We start from the raw sequence: 11144 nt of genomic DNA, 5'->3' as shown, positions 1-11144 counted from the left end.
ATAAATAAATAAATAAATAAATAAACAAAGAAAGAAAAATTAAAAATAAAGAAAAAACAGGTTAATGCTAGACAGAGAAGAAGTATACATATTATTAGAAGTATGCAAATATATTTATAACAGTATCTCATCTAAGAGTCTGTGGCCACAATAAAAAAAAACATAAAACAAACAAACAAACAAACAAACAAATAAATAAACAAATTAATGAATGAATTAAAAAAGGTTAATGCTGGAAAGAGAAGTATACATATTATTAGAAGTATGCAAAGTTATTTATAACAGTATCTGATCTAAGAGTCTGTGGCAACAATATAATAAATAAATAAATAAATAAATAAATAAAACTGGGGCGCCCAAATTGGGTTAATTGTAATGACTATAATTAATGGTCCATTAAAAGGTAACATTTAACCCATGATCTAAGGTTAATTTGGCTGAAGCAACAAAGATGAGACTGAATTCAGTAAGATGCAGCTGGTGGAGTGTTAACATAAACAAATTTAATGATAGATTACATGTTCATGTTCCAGGCGGAAGTTATTCAAAGCGACCCAGAGCTCTTTAAGTCACGTGTGTGGTCCCTTTAAAGTTGTGCTGAAGGCTGCGGTGCTCGGCGTCACATGACGATCAGGACATAACGACACAGCACACCGGAGAAGCTCAAGCGCGCTCGTGGCTACCGCGTAACCGCGCGCACGGGCTCGTTCACACGTCCCGGTGTCCCTCAGTGGAGTTGAAGCTGGTTAGTTTGTGCATGTTGTATCTGCTGCGGTACACAGCGGACGTGATTCCGGACTGCACCTGCTACACCTAAACACTTTGTGTTTCTTTTCTGTCTCTTTCTTTTTAAAGAAGAAGCTGTTTATACAAAGCAAGTCATGATGCGAGCTGGAAGTAAGTCATGTTATTTATAGTGTTTAACAAGAAGCGCACGCGACCTCTCAACTCCGCTCGCGCAGGTGTGTGTATGTGTGTATGTGTGTATGTGTGTGTGTGTGTGTGTGCATGGGAGGGCGTCTAGTCCGTGGTTGGCGATAACAGATATCCTCATGACGCTTCCAGAATGTACTTTCAGGTATTAACAAGACAACATCACGAGCCCCGGGGGTTGCTACGAGATGCTTGATTGGCACGCGACTCCTCTTGCACAGCGCGCGCGCTGCCAACGTCCGCATTCCGAGCGCTGTGGCGCAGATTAAAATTCAAAGCCGTGCGTTTTAACGGACAGCGCGTGCTCCTACCGGCTGGACTGAAGCCGTGAGAGGCGTTTTAACAAGCGTATGGATGACGGTTCCAGATAAAAACTTGATTTCTAACCCCAGACTTGCTTTGAAGGACATTACGAGCCCCTTTAAGTGCGTAGTTAGTAAAAGAACGTCAACTGAAGTACGTTGTGGTATAGCGATGGGCATTACGAGTCACTGAATCGATTCGTTCGAATTGCCGCTTTAAATGAATCGAGCGTTGAGATTCATTCGGTTTGAATGATCCAGAGCCTCTGATATTGCGTGTCGTAAATGCATGTTAGAATATATATATATATATATATATATATATATATATATATATATATATATATATATATATATATATAAGTGATATACTACATTTTGTTTACAATTTATTATTAATTATTATTAACATATCCATCATCTCTAAACACTACACAGTGTTTGATCCCAGATATTTATGTGTCAACAGAAAAAAACAGAAGTAACAAAGAAACAAATACCGGAAACAGCATATAGCACAAGGGTTGGCTGTTACCAAACTTAAGATACATTCTTTCTTTGAGAGTCGATTCGCTCGATTCACTTAAAAGAGTCTTTTCTATAAGAACCGATTCCTGAATCCTAGGGCAGCCTATAGAGCTAAAAAAAAAATCCCAAAACGTTCGTACATAGTAGTTTGATGACAGTGTTTTTAAATCTGTAAGGTTTATTTTAGGTCTAATAGGTAGGAAGTTGTGAAAGAGACGCACTTGTGTAAGTTGTTTTGTTTTATCAGTGCAAGGTGTAAAGCGACACGCGCTGTGCTCAGTAGGATTACAAACTGCGCACGAGACGGACGAAAGCCTGACTGCTGATCCCAGCGGAAGAAAGGCACGTATTTCTGCCTCTATTTAACTGCTGTTTTTATTATGACGTGTGCAGTTTTGCCTTGAAAATCTATACAGCGCAAAATGCAGTTCATTCGACGTGTTATTTTGTTCTGATGATGATGATGGTGATGATGATGGTGATGATGGTGTCGTTGGAATCCTGAATATTTCTCAGTGAGGAATACTTTTATTATTATGCTATAATAATACTATTATTATTAAGTTGCTTTGAGTGCAGGTTAACTGTAAATGCTTAGGCATGTTTAAGAAGTGCTTCATAAAACTTCTTAAAGCTTTGTGTATCCGTTTGGAAACATAACTGGTCTATAAATTTGCCCATTTATAAATATTCTTTCTATTAAAATAATGATGTGAATTATGTGCATGTGGCTAATTGTGGACATGAGGCGTAGGCGATGTGAAATGGAGACTTGCATCGACTTTTTCTATTATTTTATGAGTTTATAATAATAAAGGCGTGACGCACCACCTTTCTACACCTTACGACTGGGTTAATACGTAGTTCGGGTGCGGCGCGCGCCGGCCAGAAAGAGAGAGGGAGGGGGAGAGGAGAGGGAGTGAGTGAGAGGGAGAGAGAGAGTGAGGGAGAGAGAGAGGGGGAGAGAGAGAGTGAGTGAGGCAGAGAAGGTGAGTGGGAGAGAGGGCGGGAGAGAGAGGTAGAGAGGGAGAGAGGGAGAGAGGGGGGAGAGAGAGAGTGAGGGAGAGAGGGGGAGAGGGAGAGAGGACGAGAGAGAGAGAGAACGGGAGAGAGAGGGAGGGAGGGAGAGAGAGGGAGGGAGGGAGAGAGAGAGAAAGTGAGGGAGAGAGGGGGAGAGAGAGAGAGGGAAGGGGGAAGTGAGGGAGAGAGGGGGAGAGAGAGAGGGAGAGAGGGAGAGAGGGGGGAGAGAAAGGGAGAGGGAGGTAGGGAGGGAGAGAAGGAGAGAGGGAGAAAGGGGGAGAGAGAGAGAGGGAAGGGGGAAGTGAGGGAGAGAGGGGGAGAGAGAGAGGGAGAGAGGGAGAGAGGGGGGAGAGAAAGGGAGAGGGAGGTAGGGAGGGAGAGAAGGAGAGAGGGAGAAAGGGGGAGAGGGAGAGAGGGCGGGAGAGAGAGGTAGAGAGGGAGAGAGAGCATGTAGATAGCACGGTGGTGCGTTTAAATCTGAATAACGTATGACACAGTGGCCTATAGCAAACTAGTTCTTCTCAACTCTGATTTATTCTCTTTTTGGGCTATAAAAACTAAATATCATATTTGTGTATTAAATAATTCGCTCCTTTAGGAGAATCACTCGAGTCAATATGTCAAAATGGGTAAATTGTGCGGTGCACCTTTGGTTTAAGGGGGGATAGGACACATATTTTACATATAAGCACATCTGCTGTTTTGTACAACAAGAGTCTGCTTAGTTACTGTGAGAATAAAAATATCAGATCAATATCAGGTGTCAGTGATACACAGAGATCGGATATCTGATCCTACTGAAATTAGTGCTTCCCTGTCAGTCTGTTATTGTACTGACGTTACTGTATCTTTTATATAAAAGGTGTTCGGATATCATTTGGATGCCAAAGCCGACCCTCAAGCAATGCGATAAATCTGATCATGCAGTTGCAGTAATTGGTTAAATGAATCCCTTGTGATTGAAAGAGATTTAATGAAACCTTGTTTTACACACATTTCCTAGATATCAGCGTTAGTAACTCAATTTAAAAACAGCATTTTAACTGAACATTATTGATCCTACATTGTTCTTCATGAATATGAATAAAACTGGACAGGAATGAGATTGTGTGTATATTTACACAAGAAATGTCAGTGGTCTCGCTGCCAATTTGATTTACATGACCACAGTTTTTGTTTAGTCTACGCTGGTCTAGGCAAACAAACCAAAACAAAAAAAAAAAAAACAGAGTAATGTGACATGAAATAAAACAGACAAACCAGTGTACTGGCTACACAATGAAAAGGTTTGATATTATAGTTCTCTGAGATTATTGTTATCTGTGTATATCATGACATGTAAAAAACAACAGTAATGTGTTTTTTAAATGCTCTCTATGACCCACAGCATAGAGCAACAAAGAAGATCAGAATTTGATTTCATCAAACCTGAACTTTGTGTTACTAATTCAGTTTGTATAATCAAAGGAAAGTGTTTTTATGCTTTCAATGTCGTGATCATCTGGGGTCTATTTGAAAAACGTACTTACAGATATTGAAAAATCAACCTTTTTTATCCATTATCTAGGACCAGGACTGACCAGGAGTCCAAGAGAGTTAAATTGGCCATGGTTTCTTTGGTGGATTGTGGGCGTTTTTCTTGCTTGTTGATCGCAGTGACACTAGCTAATCTTAGGTGTCTGTGAGGTCATGTACAGTATGTGGAAGAGGGCAGACTGCACTTCCTCTGAGTGTTACCATCTGCCAAAGCAGAAGTTCATAAAATGTTGTGGCTGATTTCACATGTCTCAGTGGAAGTTTACACCATCTTTAGTGGGTGTTTTTTGTCTGATAGCGGAGGATTTAGTTTAGCTTAGGGGAATATACTGGCAAATAATCAAATTAGGTGGAAATGAGGAGGAAAATATCTGGATCCGATCCAGACAAAAGACTAATATTGGTCATTTCTATGTACAGCTCATATCTTGCTTCATGTAATTTTTTAGACCAGGTGCCAGATCAGGACGTCCTAACCATGCAGTGTTATTTCACATTTGGGTCTAAAGATATCATATTTTGTTGCGCATTTTGTAAGTTTCCCTGGTTGTACTGGATAAGAGCATCTGCCATTAGAACAATGCTTTTAAATGTAAATGTAAATCAGTAAACAACTGAAGAAGATATGAAGCCTGATGCTTAAAACCTTAACCTTGTATCTTTTCATATTATGAAAGTAAATGACTGTAAGAACAGTTGGAAGAAAAAAGAGAAAGAAAGAAATACATTATTCATTTTTTGAGATCTTTCTGAGAACATGAACAATCACCATGTTGTAAACGTTCATTATTTTTTCCTAGAAGACTGACTAAAACCACACACAGGAAATAGTTTTTCCAGTTTACACTATCAGATAAATCAAATATCGGAACGGCAACTTGAATAGATTTCACTCAAGCCCGGGCGTTTATACATTCATGTATTTCCTATTGGGCAACTTTAGAATGACTCATGGGATGGTTTTCTTTGCACTCAGTTTGCTCAGATCGCTTCTCAAGGATGGACAAATGATAATAATAAACTTAGCACACAGAGGAGGATACAAAGTGGGAGCTAACGTAATATTAATAATAATGTATAATATATTGTATTGTGAGCTAGTTAGCTAAAAGCATTAATAGAGACTTAAGGACGAGGCTGGGTAGGATTTGCAGATGATTAAAATGTCTGTCAGAAAATCTAAACCATCTACAAAAATAACGTGCTGTATTTCGTAATGTGTTTCCTTTTCACCTGTTTTGTATCCTATGCAAATCTTAATATCCTGCTGTCTGACTTTGGAGCAGAGCAACAAAACATATAATTGAACTTAGTTGTAGCTAATAATTCGTTACGTTTATTTAAAGTACTGACATTAGATCATTGACTGTCTTGAACAGGTAATTAAGCATCAAAGAAAAACCTGACCAAACGCTAATGACTGCAGTTACAGCCAACTCATAACCGGCTTCCTGTGTTTATCTGATATAATGATGTAACTCGTACATGACACCTGTTTCTGATGTCTGGCTATACCCCCTCTGTAAAAACCAAGGCGAATATTGTCATCAATTGGTGATAGTTAAAGAGCAGGATAGGATGATGACATGTTACAGACAAGCTTATTAGGAAAGTGAAGGTTTAAATTATTATCATTATGCTTTTTTTTTAGGAAATGTGTTAAAGATTATTCAATTCTGGCTAGCATCTTTTTCTTTCGCTTGTATTTCTCGAATAATAAAGTAATAACCCAGACATGAAATCTGCTTGACCTGAGCATCACTTCTAATGAAAAAATTTAGAAACTTCAATAAGGTGTGTTGTCCTGTGTCCAGACCCGGTGGTGTTTTACATGTTCTTTAGTAAGAATTATTAGTCTCCAAGCAGTTCTTTCTGAGCCAGACATGTCCACATGCTGAAAAATAAAGAGATTAGTACCTCATCTGATATGAGCATTGGGTCACTTGCGTAATTGGTGTCTGCTGTGTGAGGTTTTTACTCTTTGTTTTGTGTGCGTATATGTGAAAACAAACAGCACTTAATAGCAAGGCTGTGGGGATCTTCAGATCTAGTTTAGCATAGTAATGACAGATAATCTGCTACCACTATTTGCAAACAAGAAGGAGCATTCGGCCATCACAAAGCTTCGGACGTCATCTGACTTGCTGTAAGCTGCTCAGAGTTTCGATGAGTCAACAGTGGCAAAGCTCTTGATGCAAATATACAGCAAATCCAAGATCACATGTCCTCAAGAAGAAAAAAGGGACTAATTTCTGTGGCTATTACATACAATATGCTGAACTTGCCTAAGTGGAGACCTTTATATCTGAGAGTTGCTATCTCAATTTGTTTATGCACTGGTCATATTCAAATACATGTATGTTTGTTTGGGTGTGAAAACCGAGCTATTGGAGTGTGTTCCGATGCTGTACTATTGTTATGATGCACCACAGCTCGTTCAGTTGTTTTCTTTTTCAGTCCCGGCAGTCTAGATCACATGACAAGTTTGATCAAATGTGTTTAATCGTACCAGCAGTGCAAGCATTCATATCAGCAACAGACTAGACATTAATATAGAAAACATGTTCATTATAAAAAGACACGTCTGTTGGTACGTCTGTGATCCAAACAGGTCTCAGCTGTAAAACTACTTGCATATGTGTGGTCATGAATCTGCTGTTCTCATGTGAATGCGTGTGTTTACATTCAACGGTGGTGAGCAATGACGCAGGAGAAAAAAGCCACGCAGAAGCAGAGGTTGCTGCCATTACTGTGGTGCAGAGACGGAGGGAGGGAGGGAGGGAGGGAGGAAAAGCTATAATGAGAGAGCAGGAAGCTTACCAAGAGGTCATGCACATTAAAAAACATTGAGATAGAACAAAACTGAAACACAGACGAGGAAAGATAAGGATGGTCAGGCAGTGAAAAGAGACAGGAGAGATGGAAGAGGGAGAGAGAGAACACAGAGAAGCATATCCTCAGCAGCGTGTGCCACAGTTAAACTGCGCAACAACCCAAAATTCATCAGCTTTTAAACTCTCTTGTCACTGATAAACAGATCCTCTGCTCATATAAGCAACCCAGAAACCCAGATATTACTCCTCTCACCATCCAAACAGCACCATAGAAGTGTAATGACTGGACAGAAATATCATGTTATGATACATAATGATGTTTCTATGATGATTAACAGTAAACGTTTTGCATTTTTTTTGTAATGAATGTTAGCTAGCTTTAATTCTTCAGTACTGAAAAGAAAAAGGGTGTTTTAATTTTATACAAAGAGTTCAATAACATGCTGAAAGCAATGATACATGCTAACACTAACAGTAAAACTAGCTTTGAATTGACTTCAAACTAACCTTTCCAAACCCATGTACACATCAAACCTCATATTAACTTACCACAAGAACACGTGCTCTGTTCACACAAATGCTCCAACAGCATATAAAACAAGATAGTAACATAACTTGGAGACTAATTAGCTACTTATTACTGAACATTTTACAACCTGAGCTGTTTCACTAATCTGTTTTATGTTGCAAGTCAGATGCTGGCTCTAACTATTATCAATTAATAGGGCTGGCAAAAGGCCTTCTTTAAAAGGAAGGGGTCTTTAAACTGACTTTGCAAGCATTTAACCACAGACCTCAGAAGCTTCGAGGACTTTTCATTTACTCATGAATCTTTTTTTTTTTTTTTTTTTTTTAAAAAAAAAAAGAGAACTCTGTTTTATTAGTGATTGTATTTGTTTTAAATAGTTAATTTTGTCAATTGTGTCTCGATCAAAATGTTGTTTTCCTGTCAGAAACTGGTGCATGGACGGAGCACAGGAGGTTTTTTGAATGCAAAATAAAGCTGATTATATGTGCTTATCGTTGTAGTGCTATAGCTACTCTGAATAAAAAGTGTATCGAAATGGCATTTCACGCAATATTATTACACACGCACACACACACCACAAACCTCTCAAACAGAACATCATATGTATAGTTTCCATAGCTGGTTTAAAGCAGCAGCCCCTATATTCTTCCCCTAGTCCAGTAAAAGGCTAGCAGTGTGGGCAAGGCAATATTTGCATTCTACTTTGTGCTGGTTCCCAAGCACTCAATGGGAGAGGAATGTGGCCAGGCAAGCAAAGCTGGCACAGTCCTGGACCCTGTGCTCCACTTGATGTGAAATCACATCTCTCTCAAAATGCCCCTCACAAAGAGCAACTCTCTACGGGCGCTTCACTCTACCTATTCAAAACCACATCTATCAAGACCCGGCCTGTGATTGCATGTGTGTGTGTATATGTGTGTGAGAGCAAGCGAGAGAAAGGGAAGGGCAGGTAAGAAAGACAAACAACAGCTTTGAAAGTAGCCGCCTTTAAATAGGGATACGGTTTCACACAATAATGACACATGCTTGACTTGGCAAAGGCCGTCAAAAATGCTTTGATTGCAAGCAACCCGAGAGGACAAGATGTTCCTATTGCACAACCTGTTGCTACCCCTCAGCAGGGATGGACATCAAAACCCAGCATTGCAGAAACAGGACAGCATACGATTCAATGGAGACCTGTTTCTGAACTTAGGTGCTTTGTGGAATACTCAGAAGCTGTCCGAGCCTCATCTGTGTCATATTTGGCTTGGCATTTGTTTTTTGGGAATATCTGGGTGGAAAGGATGTTTCTTTTTTCCATGCCAATCACAGGGACATAAGCCAGTTATACTGTCTGTAATCTTATGTGTAAGTTAGTGCTCTCCTCCAAGCATGTTCAGCTTGAAGTTGTTCTGCATGAGTTTTTAAAGGAAACCATGTGTTATCTTTCATTTATATATACCTCTTCGGTAGTGGCTTTCTTCTGGTCAGGATCCAGGACCTATCCCTTCAACTTTGGGAGTGAGGTAAAACTATACCTCACTCGTTCACACCTAAGAACAATGTAGCACAGCCAATCCGCCTACTGGCATGTTTTTGAGGATCCTTAAACATGGCCACTCTGTCTATGAGTGGGAATTAGCAACAACTATATTTTACATGAATGCTTTAAAATTCCCCCTAAAAAGCTCCTACTTTACAATCACCAATGGCAAACAAACTGCAGTGTGAATCTTGTTGAATTGTGTAAACGTTCCTCTATCTGTTATTATGGAGAACCAAGAGCCAAAGACGCTCTGGTGTCTTGCGGTTTGGCCGGCATTAACTAAACATTTCTCGTAATATGAAATAATCATTGGCTCTTCCATCAGAACATCTTGTGTTGCTCTGAATTAACAGTAATGGGACGTTTTCAGAGTTTGGCAGAGCTTTAGTTTGGAAATGAGGACACAGTGTTAACAAATTCCAACGTGTTGGACTGTTGATGAGTCCTCCACAGTACAGAAAGAAGCCGAGCAGCAGGGTCGCATGTTTTCTTGGAGAACAAAACCTTTTGGGGCAACTGAAAACCAGGTCAATTCCACCGGGCCACCTCACTCACAGGAAAATCGAGTCTCGTCCCGTATATAAAACTACACCATCACTCTCCGTCTCTGTAAGGAGTCTGATGGATCTGAAAGCCATGTAGAAAGAAAGCACACAAACAGATCAATGGGACCCATTTGCACAGCGAGCAGCATGTTGTCATTCTCTTCGCCGAGCCTGATTTGCAGCCTCATTACTGTTCACAGGGCTTATCACGTCTCGAGCTCAGACACATCTATCTTTTAATTTGGGAGCAGCCTTGAAACAGCTGAGTCATGGCCCTAGAAAACATCCGGTGATGCAGTACTGCTTTACAGAGTCAAGACCAGGGCAATTCAAACAAATGACACCCCATACAGTACCTCGTGCGGCAAATGAGGCTGGTACAGAAGACCAGCCTATAAAATCACATTTATATAATTAAATACAAAATCACACACCTTCACTTTACATTTAGCTCCTTGAATTATAAATCACATTTGAGCCCAATGCCTAATTCAAACAACTAAACATTATGATTAGACTACAAATACAGGAAGTGTCCGTGCCGGTTTTCAACATGGTGGCAAATAAACACCAAGCTGACAAGGGCGTGCCATACAGTAAGGTGCTGAACTTTAATTATAGGGCAGCTTTACACAGGTTTGTAGTGAAGTGTGAATCTGTATGCTAGACATTTTTTTTTATGTTGGAATTGCACTAGTCGTTACTAGGTCTGGGTGACAATTTGATTTATACCACTGATTTTTCTCTTCTGAGTGGTCAGAAGGGGTTAATTCAACAGTAAGTAACAGGTTTATATTAGCAGGCTTGTTCTAATAAGCTATAGTTTCTGTATTAACTACTAAAACATAGACTTTGTGAATAAACTTATTTAACATTTCTGGAAGGAGTCAGAGTCAGAGGTAATGACATATCCTGACATAAGAAAAGGACAGCTTGCACGTTATAGTCTCTCATAACATCACAGGCTGTGTTTATGTCTTATTAACCTAAAGATACAACGAGAAGAGAGGCTGATGTGGTAGTTAACGTCTATAGACATAATGTAAGCAAAAACAGGAAATTGGTTTGCGTAAGAATATCTGTAACTATAAACAGATAAGAAGTACAACATTTAACTCTTTAATATATGAGAAATCGTAATCACTGGCAAATCGCTGTGCTATAAAAAGGAATAAATTGCTTTAGACTATGCCATTACGGAGTATAATCTTAATTGAATATTTCCAATAACGGCATGTTGCTTCGTGTTTTATTAGATACATAATAATGATAATGTGACGTATTTCATTAGGATGCACATTTCTGAGGGTATTGCACAAAGCACTGCAACAATAACACAGTTAATCTGAGAAACTGAATTTGTACTAAAATTTCTGCGGCAAAAGGATT

At 39.4% G+C, this 11144-nt stretch overlaps 1 long non-coding RNA gene across 1 annotated transcript in view; it reads left to right on the top strand.

The window, feature by feature from the left end:
• The first annotated feature begins 586 nt into the window (after positions 1-586).
• The window catches only part of LOC132859352 (uncharacterized), a 62587-nt gene continuing 52029 nt past the window's right edge, over positions 587-11144 (top strand). Inside the window, exon 1 of the long non-coding RNA XR_009649735.1 lies at positions 587-897. This is a non-coding gene — a long non-coding RNA (uncharacterized LOC132859352). The remainder of the gene's footprint in view (positions 898-11144) is intronic.

Source organism: Tachysurus vachellii, chromosome 16, assembly GCF_030014155.1.
Source record: "Tachysurus vachellii isolate PV-2020 chromosome 16, HZAU_Pvac_v1, whole genome shotgun sequence".
Lineage (NCBI taxonomy): Eukaryota > Metazoa > Chordata > Actinopteri > Siluriformes > Bagridae > Tachysurus > Tachysurus vachellii.
The sequence above is the reverse complement of the archived record's forward strand: the minus strand, read 5'-3'. Positions and strand labels throughout refer to the sequence as shown.